The sequence below is a fragment of the Vulpes vulpes genome, chromosome 2 (genome assembly GCF_048418805.1).
Source record: "Vulpes vulpes isolate BD-2025 chromosome 2, VulVul3, whole genome shotgun sequence".
In the NCBI taxonomy this organism is placed as follows: Eukaryota; Metazoa; Chordata; class Mammalia; order Carnivora; family Canidae; genus Vulpes; species Vulpes vulpes.
The window spans coordinates 2,570,999-2,588,369 of NC_132781.1; the positions used below are offsets into that span (position 1 = coordinate 2,570,999).

The 17,371-nt window shown below is 57.3% G+C and overlaps 1 long non-coding RNA gene across 1 annotated transcript; it reads left to right on the forward strand.

Moving 5' to 3' along the window:
• Window positions 1-10,693: 10,693 nt before the first annotated feature.
• LOC140595963 (uncharacterized) lies at window positions 10,694-14,239 on the forward strand. Its single transcript, XR_011997975.1, has 3 exons — window positions 10,694-10,970; window positions 11,705-11,816; window positions 11,927-14,239. It is a non-coding gene; the product is annotated as an uncharacterized lncRNA (long non-coding RNA).
• Window positions 14,240-17,371: the final 3,132 nt, after the last annotated feature.

Here is a 17,371-nt window from a genome sequence, read left to right on the forward strand (position 1 = left end):
TACCGGCCTCTCTGGGTTAGTCATGAATCGCCGCATCCCACCCCATCCTTCCCGAGGTGCTGGCGGGCGCGAGGAAGCCACAGAGCATGGGGGCCTCTAGAGCTCGAGGTGTGACCTGAAGCCAAAAGACTTGTCACCGTCCCGGGCCCTGTCCCTAGAGCCCTGCTGGGGGGCAGGAGGTGGTGAAGAAGGCAAGCATCTTCTCTGAGAGCTGGAGGTGTGGGTGTCCGGAGGGTGCTTGGCCCTTGGCCTCCTGACCATGCCACCCTCCACCTCCCCGAGCTCCAAGCCCGAGGATGCTCCCGGAAGGGCAGTCAGATTAGGAGCATGGGAATGGGAGAGAAGGGCCTGCGGGGTGGCCTCTAGGTGCCGAGAGCCGCCCCGGCTGACAGCCAGCAAGAGACGACGGCCTACGACCACGAGGAAGCAAGTTGTGCCAGCGACCGGCGGGAGCGTGGAAGTGGCCTTCTCCCCAGGCGAGCCCTCTGATGAGACCGCAGACCGGCCACCGGGGGACGGCACCCCAACACAGGGAAGCCAGTGCACCACGCCCACTTCCACCCCACGGATTTCCACGTGGTAAGCGTGTGCCGTTGGAGCCAAATGAGCGGCCGTGGCCACATCTCTACCCAGGCTTCCCTGTCTTTGAATGAACAGAAAACAAGATCAGATGCTGCCGGCAGAGAAGCGACATGGACTCCGGGGGCTGTTAAGTCTCCGTTTAAGACACACGAAGGATCAGTTTCTCCCCGCCGACCTTCTGGCCCTGGGCCTGCTGCACTCGGGAGGCAGGAAGCTCCTGGGACCATCAGTACTCGGTCAGCGGGTGCGATTGCCCACGGTCTCCCCGGGATGGGTTCCTGATGACCGAGGACTCAAGCATTACGGGAGCACGGCTTTCTCCCTACGCGCTGGGGTCACACCTGGAGTCCAGACAAGGGAGAGAGGACACAGGCGGTGGGCGGGCGTTCGGAGCCAGGTGGACAGCCGGAGCCCGGCTCCTCCTCCTCCTCGGGGGCCCAGCCGGCTGCTGACAGCCTCGTCCCAGTGTTGGGGACAGCACGCGCGTGCGGATGACCTTCCGGCCTGACCACTGCTACTTTTTGTACAGCCCCTGGTGGAGCTGTGGTGGCCTTAATCAGTGAACCTATTTCCAAGGGAGAAATGGGCTTTCCTCGGACTTGTTTTCAGGTGGCTGATACCCTGCTTATGCTGATGCTCATCCTGGTCCCGCTGGGTCGGTCCAGTGGCCTTGGACTTGGGGCAGCAGGACTGGCCCTTGTCACCCCCACCCCCCACCCAGGGTCAGGCAGGTGCAGCCACATCCCGGTGGTGGAATGAAGGACACTAAGTCAGAGGCCACGCAAACCCCTCTGCAGCCCAGTTGCTGGCTTGCACTGTTTTGAGATAAAAACGGTGAAAAGGATGAAAATGTGCTCTTTTTTAAAAAATATTATTTATTTATTCATGAGGGACAGAGAGAGAGAGAGAGGCAGACACAGGCAAAGGGAGAAGCAGGCTCCCTGCAGGGAGCCCAACGTGGGACTCGATCCCACACTCCAGGATCACGCCCTGGGCTGAAGGCAGACGCTTTAGCTGGCTGAGCCACCCAGGGATCCCAAAATGTGCTCCTTTGGCAGAAGGAAGAGGGAGGTCAGGTAGGCAAGGTAGCCCAGGAAAGAGACTAAGGGCTGGGATGGGGTTACGGGCAGGGAGACCACACACTGCCCCCCCTTTCTGCCCACCTAGCTCTTTCAGGGCCAAGTGGGTGCCCTCATCCCCATAGCCGCTCTGGGCCTCTGTGCCCACCCTGGTGGGTCCCCTCTGCCCTCGGGCTCCCCGCTGCGGGTGCAACCCCCCCATATCCGCCTCATCTCCCACGGAGATCGTGAGGTCGCTGAGGGCCACCAGGCCCCATCCCCGCAGCCGGCCTCCACCCGGGCTCAGGGAGTCGAACGAGGTGAACGTTTGTTCCGTGCTCTGGTGACAAGCCCTCCCCACAGAGAGCGCGTTTCCTTTATGTTGACTGCGGAGCTGGCGTCTGTGGCTCAGGCGGTGCCTGGCACACACCCCAGGAGGCCCCGCTCTCACCCCCCCTCACCCCCAGCAGCACCCCAGAGTGACGGCTGGGGCTGCGGGGCTGGAGCCCAGGCTGGTGGCGCTGCCGTGGCCTCTCCGTGATCGCAGGGCCCGTCCCGCGTGAGCAAGAACGTCTTATTTATTTTCTTGGCAGGGCACCTTCCCATCGCTGCTGGCTCTCAATTTCCAGCTAGCTCGGAGGAAGCCTCTGTGCCTGCTGGCTGGGAACCGGCGCCCCAGCCGGGGGCTGCGGGGAGGGGGCGCGTGTCCCGCACTGAGCTTCTTCCCGGGATTTGCAGCCAAAGCCTGGAGGCTGCTAGCTCTTTCTTCACAATGAAATGCAGATTTCCCATTAAAAGGCAGATCTTTATTTCAAAAGGTTCAATAGGATGTGACTTAAAAAAGATTTCCAGCTGGTTAAATTTAGGGCAGGGCAGCAGGCCCGGTGCAGGAGCAGAGCCTGGGGCAGGGCTCGGCAGGTTTCCACTCCCAGGGCCCGCCTGCCCGCCAGCCTCGCCAGCCTCGTGGGGCTGCTTTTCTCTCCCCTGTGACTCAGACAAACAATGCAGATGGCCGTGCTGGCCAGAGTTGGGCTTACTTAAAATAAACTACATCAGTTGGGTGGTGGCCAACTCGAGATGGCCTGGTCCCGGCCGCCCGACACCCTCTCTGCGAGGTGGGCAGGCAGCGTCCCCTCCAGCGACCCCGTGCCTGCCTGCAGCTGAGCTCTGGCGCCTGACCCAGCTGTGTCTCTTACTCTATTCCTAAGCTCCTGACCCTTCCCCCCCATCAGGCCTGGGGGTGGGGGGCAGGAGGAGCCCCTGGGAGTTAGAGAGCTCCTCTAGGACCCCTGACCGGCCAGGTGCCCTGGGGTGAGCAGCTGGCGGCTTGGACTGAGCTGTCGGACAGCAGGGAGCTGGATGACCGTCTCCAGCGTGCGCCGGGCCTCGGGCCTCTGTGGGGCGTTGGGCTGGTCCAGCCCTCAGAGGCCCCCAGTGGGCGTGAGGCTAGCGGGGAGCTGGACAGGGAGAGGGGAGAGGGCCTCTCTGGGGGAGAGGAGCCGGCAGAGAGGGGTGGGGAATGGGCTGGGGGCGCTGCGTGCTCTGGTGTGCGTGTGCGGGTCGGGGGCTGTGGGAAGATTTGCATCCGAGGGGTCACCGGCCAGAGACCCTGCAGTGAAGCTGATGGGAGACCAAAGCCGGCAGGAGTTTGGGGAACCCTGGACCCCCTTCAGAGAGGCTGTCAGAGGGAAAGGGTGTGGCCTTGGGCCAGGGGTGCCTCCTCCCCCTCCTCCCTTTGCTCTCCCTCCTCTTTTCCCTCCCTCCCCCTTCTCCCCTTCCCCTCCTTTTCTGGCCCCTGAGAAGCAGTTCTCTGCAGGTGGCATTAGTGACCAGCCCCGGGGACCAGCAGGCCCAGGCCCAACGGTGCACCAGGAAGGGCAGGAGTCTGGGAGCCGCGCCTTCCCGACGGCCCCGCAGCTGGCCCCGCAGCCTCCCTCTGCGGCTCAGCTTCCCTCCTCTGTCCCTGGACTGGAAACTCCAGCCGCGGCCCCAGGCCCTCCTAGGCCCTCCCGCCCCACGCCTGCCCTGGTCCCTCTCCTTTCAGTCTCCACACCGGACATAAAAGCAGACTGATGGGCAGAGCGTGATATTAGTGCCAGAACCTAATTTCACAGCATTTTCGTGCAATACTCCATAAAACCGAACAAATGTGCTGCAGTGCAAATCCATCGCCAAGGCAGTGGAGCGTCTAGATCCCGGGGCGGGTGCTGAAGCCCTGTGGGCTCTGGGGGTGTCGTGGAGGGCTCGGCCAGGATCACAGCAGGCAGGATCTCGTTTCCTGGGGAGGGAGGTCGTCCCCCCAGGTGGGATGGGCAGCCCCGCCCGCAGGACCAGCCTCCAAGGGCCCCCCCCACCGCAAAGCACCTGTCCGGGTCTGTCCAGACGACGGAGGAGAGGGAAGTCTGTCCCCATGGCGTTCTTCTCCTGGGCTAGAGGTGAGCTGCCCTGTGCTTGCGTGCACGTGGATGCTGAGTGGGGTTCTGGGGTGTCCCTCTCAGGGCAGGTGGAGAGGGGCCTGGCCAAAGGGGGGACAGCATCATTGCATGTCCCTCCCCCCAAGGAAAGCTTTGCAGGGAGACAAGGCATGGTCCCTGAAGACCTGGGGTTCCTGCTCCCTCCCTGCTGCACCCAAGCAGGGAGCCCCACCCCAAGGCTGGCAGGTGGAAGGAGGAGGGTAGGGCCAGGCCAGGTCCTCCAGGGCGAAGTTGGCTGGTGACCGGATGGACATGTCCCACTAGCGGTCAGGCCAGCACCCCCATCCAGCCCAGGGAGCTCCAGGCAGGAGGGCAGACACGCTTTGCCCATCATATGCTCTGGGCGGGTGCCAGCCTCAGAGATGGGTCCCCTCTGTGGGACTGGGGGACACCCCCGTCGGCGGGTTGGGGTGCCTCCCTGGCTCGGAGACCATGGCGGCGGCTCCTCCCTGCCCCTGCTCTCCTTCCCTTCACTCCCTGTCCCATCATGTTAGCTTCTTGCCTTGCCTTTCTGTTCCTTGCTTGCGTTATGAAATATGCATGGACGTCGAGGTGTAAATAATAAATGAGCACGAAGTGCCAGTGGGCCCACCGCTGGCCCCGAGCACAGGCGGGTGTCCTGGCCGCCAGCCCCACCGCCCCTCCCGGTTTTATTCCCTGTCCCGAAAAGGGGAACTCTGTCCTGTGTTTCGAATGGTTCATTCTCTTGCTCTTCTTTATGGTTGTGACTACTACGTGTCACCTCCAAACAGCGGGATGATTTACTTGCGTATTTCTAACTCTAGTCGCATAGACTCACACTGTATTTTCTTCTGCACCTTTTTTTTCCTGTTTTAACTCTACGTTGTTTTTTTTCTGAGCTTCTTGCCTGCAGACTGTGGTTCATTTCTTTTTAGTGCCGGGTAAAATTCCGGTGTGGGAATGCACCATGAACCCCCGTCCTCCAGTTGTAGGATGTCAGGCTGCTGTAAACACTGGGCTCTGGCCAGCTGACCTCTGAGGCACTGGCCAGAAGCCCCAGACTTGGAGGCCATCACTAGTTCTCTGCTTTTCTGCTGCTCCAGAAACAAGCCTGTCCCTTCCCAGCACAGCTCCTCTTAGCAACCAAGGAGCCCAGGAGAGCCTGCTTCCCCAGCCTTCAGGGGTTCCCACTGTTTCCTCTCAGGAGCAGCTAGCCGGGGGCATCAACAAGAGTCACCCTGATGGAATGGTCCTCCAGGAACTGATCCTTTCTTCTTGCCGGGGAAGTTTGTCTGCAGGTGGGGGTGAGTCTCTGGTCTGTCTGCTACTGTAATGGCCCTGATTTCTGCCCCTCTCCCCAAGGCCAGGCACAGGAGAGCTACACTGAAGGACTTGATGGCTTTGCTTGTTCACAGAAGGCAGCCAACTCACCCTGACTTGCCTGGAACTTTCCAAGTTTTCTGCATCTCAGAAAACCTTTCTGGGGTGCTGGGTCAGCTAGGATGGTTGCTTATGCTGTGTTCACATCATAGTGCAGTAGAGGCAATGCCTCATCCATCCATCCATCCATCCATCCATCCATCCATCCACCCATCCACCCATCCACTTATCTGTTCTTCCAGCCAGCCAGCCAGCCAGCCACTTATCCATTCTTCCATCCATCCATCCATCCACTTATCCATCCATCCATTCATCCATCCATCCACTTATCTATGCATGTATGCCTCCATCCATCCATCCATCCATCCATCCATCCATCCATCCATCCAACAAATGTTTCTTTGGGGACCACAATGTGTTAACAAGACCTTCAAGTATTTTATCAATTTGCTTTAACACTTACAGGTTGGCTGCCCTTCCCTGGCCCCAGCTCCCAGAGCCCCACCACCCATAGCCATGGTGAGTCTGACACTTCTGGGTCTCACAACTATATGGAGCCAGTGACTGGGTCACTCATGCAGGGAGATGTGAAGCTACATTTTTACCAGCAGAAGAGCTATGTGTCCATCCCAGTCCTGGGTGCTAATTGGGGCTTTTTAGTTTTGTTAGTTTGCCCCTTTTGGAGAGTGTGGGTTGCTGCCATGTTAGAAAAGCTGCATAGGGATGGTTGGCAACCATGCCAGGGCAGGAGGAGTCTGCAGAGAGGGAGCATCTGGTCAGGGCCACATTTGGCTGCCAGAAGAAGACCTTGGTTCCTTGTCCCTGACCTGGGGGTGGGGCCAGCATGTCAAAGCCTCCCTAGCAGGCAGGGGAGGCTCATTCCCTCGAGGAGCCCTGTGTCCATGAACCTGGCCCTTCTGTGCATGACAGGGGGAAAGCCTTATGGCTGGGGCACTGCCTTTGATTCAAAGGCACAACTTCACTTATTCATTTATTTGTAAGTAATTTATTGAGCATGTCTTGTGTGCCAGGAACCACGCCAAGGGTTGTGCAGGGCAAACGGAACCTTGGGAGGTGACCTAAATGCAAGGTGTTTGCAATCTAGATGAGACCACAGGACACGCGTCACTGCACACTGACTGAGCAGGGACCAGAGGAGGCTGTCATGAAGTGGGAGGTTCAGAGGTGGGAAAGGAGTGCTGGCTGGTCAGGAGAGCCAGGGAATCTTCATGGGACACAGGACTTAGGCAAGGGAGATAGTTTGGGTTTGCTGTTTAGCAAATATTCATACACTGTCTCCCACCGTGGGCAGAGAAAGAACAGTATTTTCCTTTCCCCATTGCCAGGGTAGATCAAGTGGCTTGTGTTTTTCAGTGGGATGACAGTGGACAAGGCATGAGCAGAGCACATGCTTGGATTCTGTGCTCCGGTGATATGCCATGAACAGGGCCACACCAGCCTGGGCTTTGGATAAATACACGGGGAGCAGACCTGGGCCCATTCCACAGCCTAAAGTCAAGTTCAAGTGATACACAGCCTGAGGTAGGGCTGCCCTGCTGAGCCCATCTTTCACCAGCAGGAAGGAGATCTGAGGTCAGAGTGAGGGCAAATTCTTTTGTAAGCCACTGACTTTGGGGGTAGTTTGTTAGGCAGCATTGTGGGTAGAAGCTGACTGATGTACTGGGTCTAGAAGATGGTGGGTTTTTGAGAAGCTGGGGTGAGGGGTGAGGGATGGGCAGGGGAGGGCTATGCAGGGGTGCAGAAGTAAGAAGACAGAACTCTGAGCATGTGAGGTTAGGAGGGAGGCTGGAGAGGGTTTGAAGAGGTGGGAGGGGAAGTTGGAAAAGCACATTGGAAGCAGGCTGTACAAACCGCTAGTGGTCTCAGAGAAGAGCCCCTACCCCAGGGCACAGTCCTTCTTCCCCTTATCGTGACCTCTGGATCCAAGCTTGCTCCTGAATTGCCATAGTACTTGGGAAAAAGGTGTTTTCTCCGGACGACTACAGGTGCCTGCTGCTCCCCACCAGAACCCCTGGATGTGTCAGTGAGGGGCTCGATCTCCAGAGGGATATTCTGAGCAGATCCAGGCTCCCGGCTTTAACTTGGTTCTGGTGTCTCGGCCCTCAGCTGCCTCCAGGGGCCCCATCCAAATGGTCCCATAGGACCCTCCTTCTCAGATGCCCCAGCCAAAGAGTGCCAGGTCCAGGTGCCAGGATCAACGAGTTGCCTAGAGGGAAGCAGGACGACCTTGGAAGCCCGGATGCGTAGCTTGGAACCCATGATGGTCTGGAGAAGAGCCATGGATGCAGCTGGCATGTGGCCCCGGCAAGTGATGGGGCTCGGAGGGCTGGTGGAGGGCGGGGGGCCACGGAGGAGGAGAGGGCAGGGGGCCTGGGAGGACGAGAGGAGGCGGCTTCTTTTACCACCAGTTCTCCAAGGCCCGTGATCCAACCTGAGCACCGTTACTCCAACAAAAGCCACAACCAACACAGTAAAAAGTTTCCAAATATAAACAGCGCACATCCCCATCAACATGTTAATTAGGGCTCATTAGCTGTGAACAAGTTCCGTGCAGCCGGAGGAGGCAGCCTCGGGTGGAGGTGTCTCCCGGAACCTTCTGTCCGCCCCTGGCGACTCGAGCCTGCGCCCATCTGCCGGGACCCCGGGCTCGGCCTTCTGCTGCGGCCCGCACCCCCTCCTGTTGGGCCTTTTGTGCTGGCGGCGTGGTTCTGGCGGCCTGGGGTCTGCTGCGGGGGGGGGGGGGGGTGCCTAACGCAGGAGGAGCCGCTGACAATCCGGACGATGGCTTGCCCGGAGCAGCAGTAATGAATTGGAAGGACTGCAAGCTGCTCACGGCCGCCAATCCCGGGTCACGGCGAGGCCCGTACCCCAAGCCCCTTGCAGAGCTCGTGTCACTGGACGAGGGCAAAATCTGCGTGGAGCGGGAGAGAGGGTGTAATTCCTTCCTGGCCTGCCCATTTAAGTAGTAGCTGTAAGATGAACTTGTCTCGGAGCAAAACGAAACAAGAAATCCGTGCAGCCTGGGTCTGCTGCCTTTTAGTTATCGTTGTCCTGATTTGCACCACTAAACTTGCCATGATCAGAGGTGCCTTCCAGAAGGTTTTGGGCAGCCTGGAAGGGGTCGATAGTTGCCATCCCTGGGTGGGTCCACCAAGAGGGGCGACCAGAGGGTCCAGACAGAGCTGGGTTGTGTCAGTCTCAGGACAAGGTGAGAAGTTTTTCACACTCTGGTCTTCAAGCCCACAGAATGGGAGGATGGGGAGGAGGAGGGAGAGAGGACCGGCCAGAAGGGTCCCTGCTGGAGCGGGTGCTGCCGATGCCCAGATCTGCTTCCTCTGTGGAGAACACGCCCGCCTCCCAGCCCGCCTCCCAGGGCCCAGCGACCTGCCTTCGACAGGCAGTGCAAAGGGCTGGCCCCAGGCTGAGGTCCCCTCCCGCCTCTCCCCTGCCCCAGGTGTTCCCTCCCCTCTACCTTTTCTGGGAGCCCTCATGGGAGCCGCCCACCGGAAACCCCCAGGTGGGTGCACCGTCTAGGGCCCCCGCTGAAGACACCTGAAGGTACCTATATCAGACATCGTACAGTCGTGAAACTTTCTAAGCTGCACGCAGGTCTCAGCCCCCAGCAGGTAATGGGTGGGTCATTTCTAAGGGGAAGGTTAATAGCCGCAGTGGCTATTCCTGCAGGTTCCAGCTCACGCCGGGGGTCATACTCTCCACCCCCTTTCACGTCTCACCTGCCGGCCACCTGCCCTGTGGACCTCGCCCTCCTCAGGGACAGCTTACGGGCTCCCACAGTCCTGGTGTGGAGGCAAATCCCTGTAAAAAATCCCCCTGCAAGAGTGTATGTACAGTGTGTATGCAGGCATATGCATGTGTGTGTTGGAGCGTGTAGATGTGTGCACACACGTATATGCACACACATGTATATCTGCGCACACACACGTGTGCACACATTTGCACGTTATATACATTTGCACATATATATTGTGAACTGTGTGCGTATCTATATGTGCATGCGTATGTATATGCACGTGTATTTCTGTTTGTGTACCCACATGCATGTGCATATATGTCTGTGAATGTGCACACCTGTGTGCGTGTGTATATGTTTGTATATGTACCAGACACGACTGTCCATCCATGTGCATATGCATGTCTTTGTTGTGTGTGTGCATGTGCGTGTGTATATTGGTTTACGCACGTCTGCATCTGTGTGTGCGTGTGTATATGTATGTGCGCATCCATGAGAGTGTGTACCCCTCTGTGTGTGTGTGCACAACTCTGTGTGTGTCCACATGTGTGTGCAGGTGCGCAGCCGGCCTCCCGGGGCTCTGCCGACGCCTGGTGGGTGCGCCCTCCCACCTTCGGGTGTCAGCTCCGCTGTCCCCTGCTCACTCCTCCCGACCGCTCGCAGATGCTGACGCGTCTCCACCCTCGGCCGTCACCTCCTACCACAGCATCCTGTTTTCCCTTCACAGCGCTCAGAGGCACCTGTGGTGACATTACGGCTTCTATTGCCGACGTGCCCTGTGTCTCCCCAGGGGCTGGGGGTGTTCACAGCAGGAAGCCCAGTGACCAGTGACCGAGCAAGGCCTGGCTCTCCCGAGGTTCCGGGTTGTGCATGGGCTTCCTCCCTGGCCGCAGGGGGAATCTGCACCCCGTCTCTGACCTGTGGGGCTGGTGACTAGGGCTGGGCCTCTTCCCCACCCAGAGGACACACCGTGGCCTGTCAGCGTCCTCGGAACCGGCTCCCTGGATGCCACCGAGACAGAAGCCATTTCCAGGTGCCCAATGTGGCCGGCCCAGCTGTCTCAGCAGGAATTGTTCTCAGGAGTGTCCTTTTTGTTCCTGGGGGGGCGGGGGTGGGGGCTCCGGGGCTGGGCGGGAGAAGGCAGCCTGTGGGTGTGGGCTGGCCCTTGGTCCCCCACGTTCCCCGGGGAGGCCCCACCTGCTCCACACAGGCCCGCTGGCCCTCCCGATGGGCTGAGAGGGCAGTGAACGTGCGGGGAGCAGCTGGGTCCTGCAGCACAGAGCCGGAGAGGGCCACCTTCCTTCCTCCCCTTCCCGCCAGGAGGACCTCCGGGAGCCGACTGCCCCAGCTCCTGGGATAAATGAGCAGCCCAAGGGGCTGGCCTCCAAGCCGCCGCTCTTCTGCAGGGCAAGGGGCACAGGCGTGCCCGTGGGAGAGTCCTTTGCAGAAGAACATGAACACCCCGGAAGGGGCCTTAGCCCTCTGGCTGCTGACAAATTTCAGTGGGTGCGGCAAGATAACGGGGTGCATGTGTGCCTGTGTCTAGGGCTTCAGCCCCAGGCTGAAGAGGCGCCTGGGGGCTAGAGCATCTGTGTGTCTCTGGCAGCGGGGCCTGGGTGCCGGGCAGCGGACGCCTCCCCCGCCCACCTGGTCCTCATCACCAGGACTGGGGATCTGGAGCCTCTGGAGCATTTCAACTTGCAGAGCTGGCTGGACACATCGCATGGCGAGTGGCCGGCCGTGGTGAGTCCCAACTGTGACCTGGGTCCCCGAAGGAGGCCGCTTCCCTGTGAGACTGCATTGAACCATGCAGCGGCTGAGACAGGCCTTTACTCCCCCCGACGAAGAGATGAAAATCCCTAAATGCCTTCTGGCCAAGGGGACAGCTGCCTCTTTATCCTTAAAATGCAAGTCAGCAGGCAGTGCCTGCCCATATCCCTTTGGGTCGGAGGAAGGCTGCTGGCCCCTGTGACCTAACCCCGTCGATTCCCCCAGTCTGCATCTGATGGGATGTGTGTGCGGCAGTCCTGCGAGGGAGGCGGGGGCGGGGGGGGGCCACGGGCCTGAACACACGGGGAGAGCCCACCGTCCAGCCAGAGCTGCACCCCAAAGGCAGGATGGTCATGAGCAATGGTCAGCCATGCGTGGATCATGGGACCTCCATCGGCTACAGGTGGATGTAAAAAATAATTCACACGAGCGCAGTTTGACCTCAGCTCACCCCGTGTCTGGTGTCCCCAGCAGTTGCCTGCCAGAGGGCTCTTTGCAGTCTGGCTTCATGTTCAGCCCCCTCCTGCCCTGGAGACGCTCAGCCTTGTTACCCCCCACTCGGCTCAGTCTGTAGTCTCAGTGTCATGAACCCAGACCCGGGCAGCCGACTGATGATTGTTGAATGACTGAGTGAATTCCTGGTGGGGCTGTGCTGTCCCCTCTCACCGTCACTATTTGGGCTTCGCCCTCCCCATCCCTTGGCCCAGGACTTCTGTGTGAGGCACGTGCCTGGATGTTTCCACTCTCGGAAATCCTCCTACACATCCTTCAGAACCCCACTCAAACGTCGCTCCTCCAGGAAGGCTTCCGTTGCCCCCGGTGAGAAGTGGTCCTTCCCTCCCCGAGCTCGGGCTGGGCGCTGAGTGATCTCGGAGGTGTCCCTTCCCGGACTGACGGCGCTGCTTTTTTGTTCTCGTTAAATATTGCAGATGTGGCAGACTGACCTTGGCCTCATCTCGGGTCTTTTTGAGAGGAAGCTGGATTTCGAACGTCCCCGCATCTCTGTGCCTCGGCTGGAAGTGCTGCTGCTGTGCCAACACTTTGAAGCTGAGTCTTAGATCCGACCTCGTTTCCTTTGGGCGTCCGGTGTTGGGCCTGTGCCTGCTGCCAACCCCTTCACCGTGGGGTGCTTTCCATCTCGTCTGGACTTGGGTGCCAAGTAGGACCGCCGGGTACACCTGTTCCTGTGCCCCCAGCCACCTAGCCAGACTCCCGGTGCTGCTAAGGGGGTATACTTGGGGCGGGAACCTGCTCGGGCCCCTCTCCTGCTCACACCCAGCACAGCCTGCGCTTCCACCCGCTGGTCTATGGGGTCAGGTTCTGCTGCGCCCCCTAGTCCTGGCCCCTTGTGTGCTTCCTGGTGCCCCACATCATTGCGCACCTGTGCCTTCTACCTGGTGTGCCCGCTCCATTTGACTGTGCCCACCTGCCTTTAAGGCTGGAATGAGTAGTCACTCAGGAGTCACAAGCCTCTGGTTGGGTTGCATGTCTGGGCCTCGCTTCACCCCCGGGCCCGCTGGCCCCTCTTCAGCCTATCAGGTAAAGGTCGCCAGCCCGCAATGCGGCCCTGCGCGTTGTCCCTTTCTGTACTGCCAGCTCCAGGCCCGACCTTTGCGGGGCCCACCCTGGAGGCCGAGCAGGCCCACCCCGCAGCAGCCCAGCACGGGCTAGATCGTCGGCTGGCCTCGTCCATTATGAGCAGACATGACCACGGCGCATGCCGTGAGGGTGCTCTCCTGTCTCCAATAGCTCTCCTGCCCCCTCACTCAGTGAGGCCACCAGAACATGGCCTTGACTGGGTGGGGAGATGCACCGGTCAGTCCTGCTGGCCGCCAGGCTCACCGCTCACCTCACATACCGCATGCTTATTTTTGCTCGCACGATGTCCAGTGTTGACACCTTCCCCAAGAGGGACTCCTCTGGCTGTGGAGGCCATGTAGGGACGATCCATCGGGGACGTGGCCGCCTCTGTCTGGAAGTGACAGCATGGTCTTCCGATCCTCTTCCTTTGGCCAGAACCAGACATCCGGCCCCACCGGCATGCTGTGGGGGTGCGGTGGGAAGGGCAGGCCCCACTAGACACCCGGCTCTGGGACCAGCTCGCTCTCTCTACCATAGGACTTTGGGCTTGGGCACAGTGCATGACAGCTCAGTGCCCCAGATTTCCTGACTTTTAAAGTGAGCACAATAAAGCTCTTGTGGGGATTAATGTCAGACCATCAGGAAAGTGGCTCCTGTGAGGCTGGGTACCAACTACCTATGTTACCGTTGGTGGCCACTCAGAGTTCCATGATGACAGAAGCACCTGGAGGAGGCGTCAGTGACAGTTCAGGACACTGTCCTGCACTGCCAGACCCCCGTGGCCCTCCTCCTAGAGAGAGCTCCCTTTCACTCCTGCTTCTGGAACCTGGGATCGAAAGCCACAGAATTCACGAATGCCATGCCTCAAACACGGCACTCCCCCAAGGCCCCACATGTGGCTTCTGCATGACCTTTTTTGGTGTAAGGGTTGTCAAAGAGTGACCGAAGCCTACCAGAACCAGAAGGGGTGGCGCCCAATTTACAACTGAGCAAAGAGAGGCCCAGGGCCGCCTGGGTGGCTCAGATGGTTGAGCATCTGCCTTTGGCTCAGGTCATGATCCCCCGGTCCTGGAACCTGGAACCAAGTCCGTAGTGGGCTCCCTCTGGGCTCTGCTCCGGGCCCCCTTCCCAGGGAAGAGGCCTCCTACCACCAGCTTGAGGCAAGTGTCGGTGGAATGAAAACGTCTGTGCAGAACGTGTCCCTCGCACTTGTGTGGCAAAAGCTATCGGGAAATAATGAGAAAATTCGATAAAAGGAGATGTAAGAAGGCGGATGGTGTCTCGGGAGCCAAAACAAGTCTTGGGTGTATTTGCTGATTAAAGAGAGTAAAGCAGAGAACTGGAGGCTTGCAGAGCCCCATCTCACCTGATCTTTTACCTGAAGACACGAGTGACTAAATGTATGCACCAGGTGGAGAAGTGTGAATGTTCCCCACAGCAGCCTAAAGGTGGAGGAACCCAGGAGTCCGTCAATGGATGCAGACACGAAGGGGAACGTCCACACAATGGAATATTACTCAGCCTTGAAAAGGAAGGGAATTCTCACACCTGCTACAACGTGGATGGGCCTTAAAATTATCACGTGGAGCGAAATAATCCAATTGCACAAGGACAAATATTGTAAGATTCCACTTATACATGATCCCCAGAGCCAAGTCGAAAAACTCATAGAGACAGAAAGTACGAGGTGGGGGTGGGGGTGGGTGCTGGGGCTGGGGGAGGTGGTGGTGGGGAAGGACAGAGGGGTCTCACTTTGGAAAGACAAGAATGTGGGTGGATGGCGGTGGCGGCTGCACAACAACATGAGTGTACTTGGTGCCACTGAACTGTGCCCTCATACGTGGTTAAATCCTAAATTGTGTGTTATGTGTATTTTATTACAATTTTTTTTAAAAAGGAGCACGAGTTCTTTTCTTTTTTCTTTTCTTTTCTTTTCTTTTCTTTTCTGTTCTTTTCTTTCTGTCTTTTCTTTTCTTTTCTTTTTATTATTTATTCATGAGAGACCCAGAGAGAAAGGCAGAGACACAGGCAGGGAAGAAGCAGGCTCCCGTGGGGAGCCTGATGTGGGACTCGATCCCGGAACCCCAGGATCATGACCTGAGCCGAAGGCAGACGCTCAACCGCCGAGCCACCCGGGTGTCCCTCTGTTGGTTTCCAAGTCTTTCTCAGGCTTTCTCTGGCCCTGAGAGGCACAGGTCAATGCTGAGATTCTTCAAGGCTGGCGAGTCTTGCTCGTCAGGACCTGCCTCCTCGGTAATGGGCGTCTTTCCCTGATCCCCAAGGCTTTCTGGATTTCAGGTTTCATGCATTTCTTCTCTCCTGAGCTTTGTGTTCAGCACAGGGCTTTACAGGAGTTTTGTATTGTTGGGTATAAACCCAAACTTACAAAAGGTACACCAGGGATGATTAACCAGATCATCACACCATGTCTCCTCCTGTGAAGATTTACCGCACAGTCAACTTCTTACAGGGCAACTTTAAATGCCGTTCAGGCTGGGCTGGGTCCACATGCAGCCACCCAACCTCTCTTTTTGGTTGAGGGCCGAGGGTCGGGGAATGAGGGAAGGGTGACACGGGGCATCAGGTGCTTGCAAAATCTGCTCTGGGGGAAAGGCCCTGCTACACTCATATCTCAGAAGTCCTTGGCAAGGTCTGGGCCCCCACAAAGGACATGGGAGGGGGACAGGCTCAGCCCAGGATGACTTCATTGTGGAGACAGAAACTAATTCCTCTGTAAGTGAGGAAAGGCTCTTTAGCTGCATTAAGAGGCTGAAATCTGATGAAAAGGGGAATAGATTCAATCTTCCTTGCACCAGTCGCCTGGGACTTCATCAGACTCAAACCGATTAGAAAAATTCACATTGAAAGCATCGTTTATAATAGACCAAAATCATAGAAAACATTTGGCCTGGAGGGAGGGAGGATAGAGCATTTCCACCTAAGCCATAATCTTTCATTATCTGCCCCCCTCCTCCTTGATGGGGTCTGACAGCCCCGTCTCCTCCCCAGGACTAATCATTAGACTAATTAGTGGCTAATCAATGTTTAATTAAAACCTAGCCATTAATTACAGGAAGTGCCATGGCAACTCGAGAATAAACTGGTTGCAGGAGGGATCAGATTTCCGTAAGCGTGGCTGGTGACCCGGGCAGGAAACTCTCCTTCTTGCCTTTGTTGGTGCTTCTTTTCACTTTGGCTTTGGTGGATCTGGGAGGTCTGGAGAGGCGAGAAGAGAAGGAGTTGGGAGCAGGATGGGTTGATCTGGGCATTCCCCACCCACTCCGTGCTTCTGGCGTCGCTCTTCCCACGTCTCAAATTTAATCTATTTTTCTCTGTAAATCCCTTATTGGGCATCTACTTACTTGCATTTAGACTCGCACTCAAGCCTGTTACCCTAAACTGCAAGGTCCTCGATCATTGGTTCTCAACCCTGGCTGCATGTTAGAGTTATCAGGGGAGGTTAAAAAAATTTGAACAGATGGCTAGACAAACAGGGGTGGCTGGGTGGCTCAGTCGGTTAAGGGTCCAACTCTTGATTTCAGCTCAGGTCATGATCTCAGGGTGGTGGATTGAGACCCACATCAGCACAGAGTCTGCTTGGGATTCTCTCTCTGTCTGCCCCTCCCCCTGCTCATGCACTCTCTCTGTCTCTCTCTAAAATTAAAGTAAGTAACTAAGTAAATAAATAAATAAAATCTTTTTTTTTTTTTTAAAGGTTAGACTAACAGACCAATAAACAGAATGGAGAACCCAGAAACAGACTCAGCATATATGGGCAAACAACATATGATATGAGACAAAAGTGGCCCAAAGAGGTGGCATGATGATCTTTGCCATCAATGGTGCTGGGTCCATTTGGATAACCATCTGAATAAAAATGGGAATCTTGACCCCTACCTCACACCGTGCATGGAAATCAATTCTATTTTCTAGAAGATAATTTAGAAGAATATCTGGAATATTTTCATGATATGGAAAGTACTAACCATAAAGGAGAAGATGGACACATGGGGTTAGAGTAAAACCAAGGGCTCCTGTTCATCGAAAGTTGCCATTAAGAGCGTGCAGACCGGACGTAAGAACAAAGCAGGAGGCATTTGTGGTCCATGTGACTGACAAAGGGGTCACGGGAAAACGAGTAAGAGACTTGAACAAGTACTTCACAGAGTGCCTCAGTCATCGTCAGAGAAATGCAGACGGAGACACTGCTCTAACCATGTAGGATAACTGGCGCGAGCAGATTGGTGATTCCATGGGCTGGTGAAGACGTGGGACCATGGGGACGCTCCTGCGTGGCTGGCAGGCGTGTAAACCGGAACAACCACTTTGGAAAACTGTTTAGCAGAATCTATGGAAGCCGAGCATATGCCTGCCCCGGGGCCCCACTGCCCTGCTCCTGGACAGCCAACCCGTGGACATACACGGAGAAGACATGTGCCCTAGAGGGGGTCCGGCACCGTCGTTTTAATAGCTCTACATGGGACGCTCCAGGCTGAGTGGTCATTTCTCCACCTGTAATAGTGCCATGGCGCAGACTTGTCCGAAGGACCAAGCAGTCCTATAAGCAGTCATGGCTTATAAAGCACCAGCATGTTGTGTGGTGGAGGGGCGGCGTGTAACACTCCCCGGGGCTGCAGAGGGACAGGGGGCAGACAGGGACTCGAGGGCTCAAGTCAAGAACAGTCGGCCAGCGCGTGCATCCAGTGGTGGAAGGGGCTGTGCTCTCAGATGGGAGTGGGGTGGAGGTAGGCCCATCACTGGGTGGGCTCGGGAGAGGAGCCAGGGCACTCTGC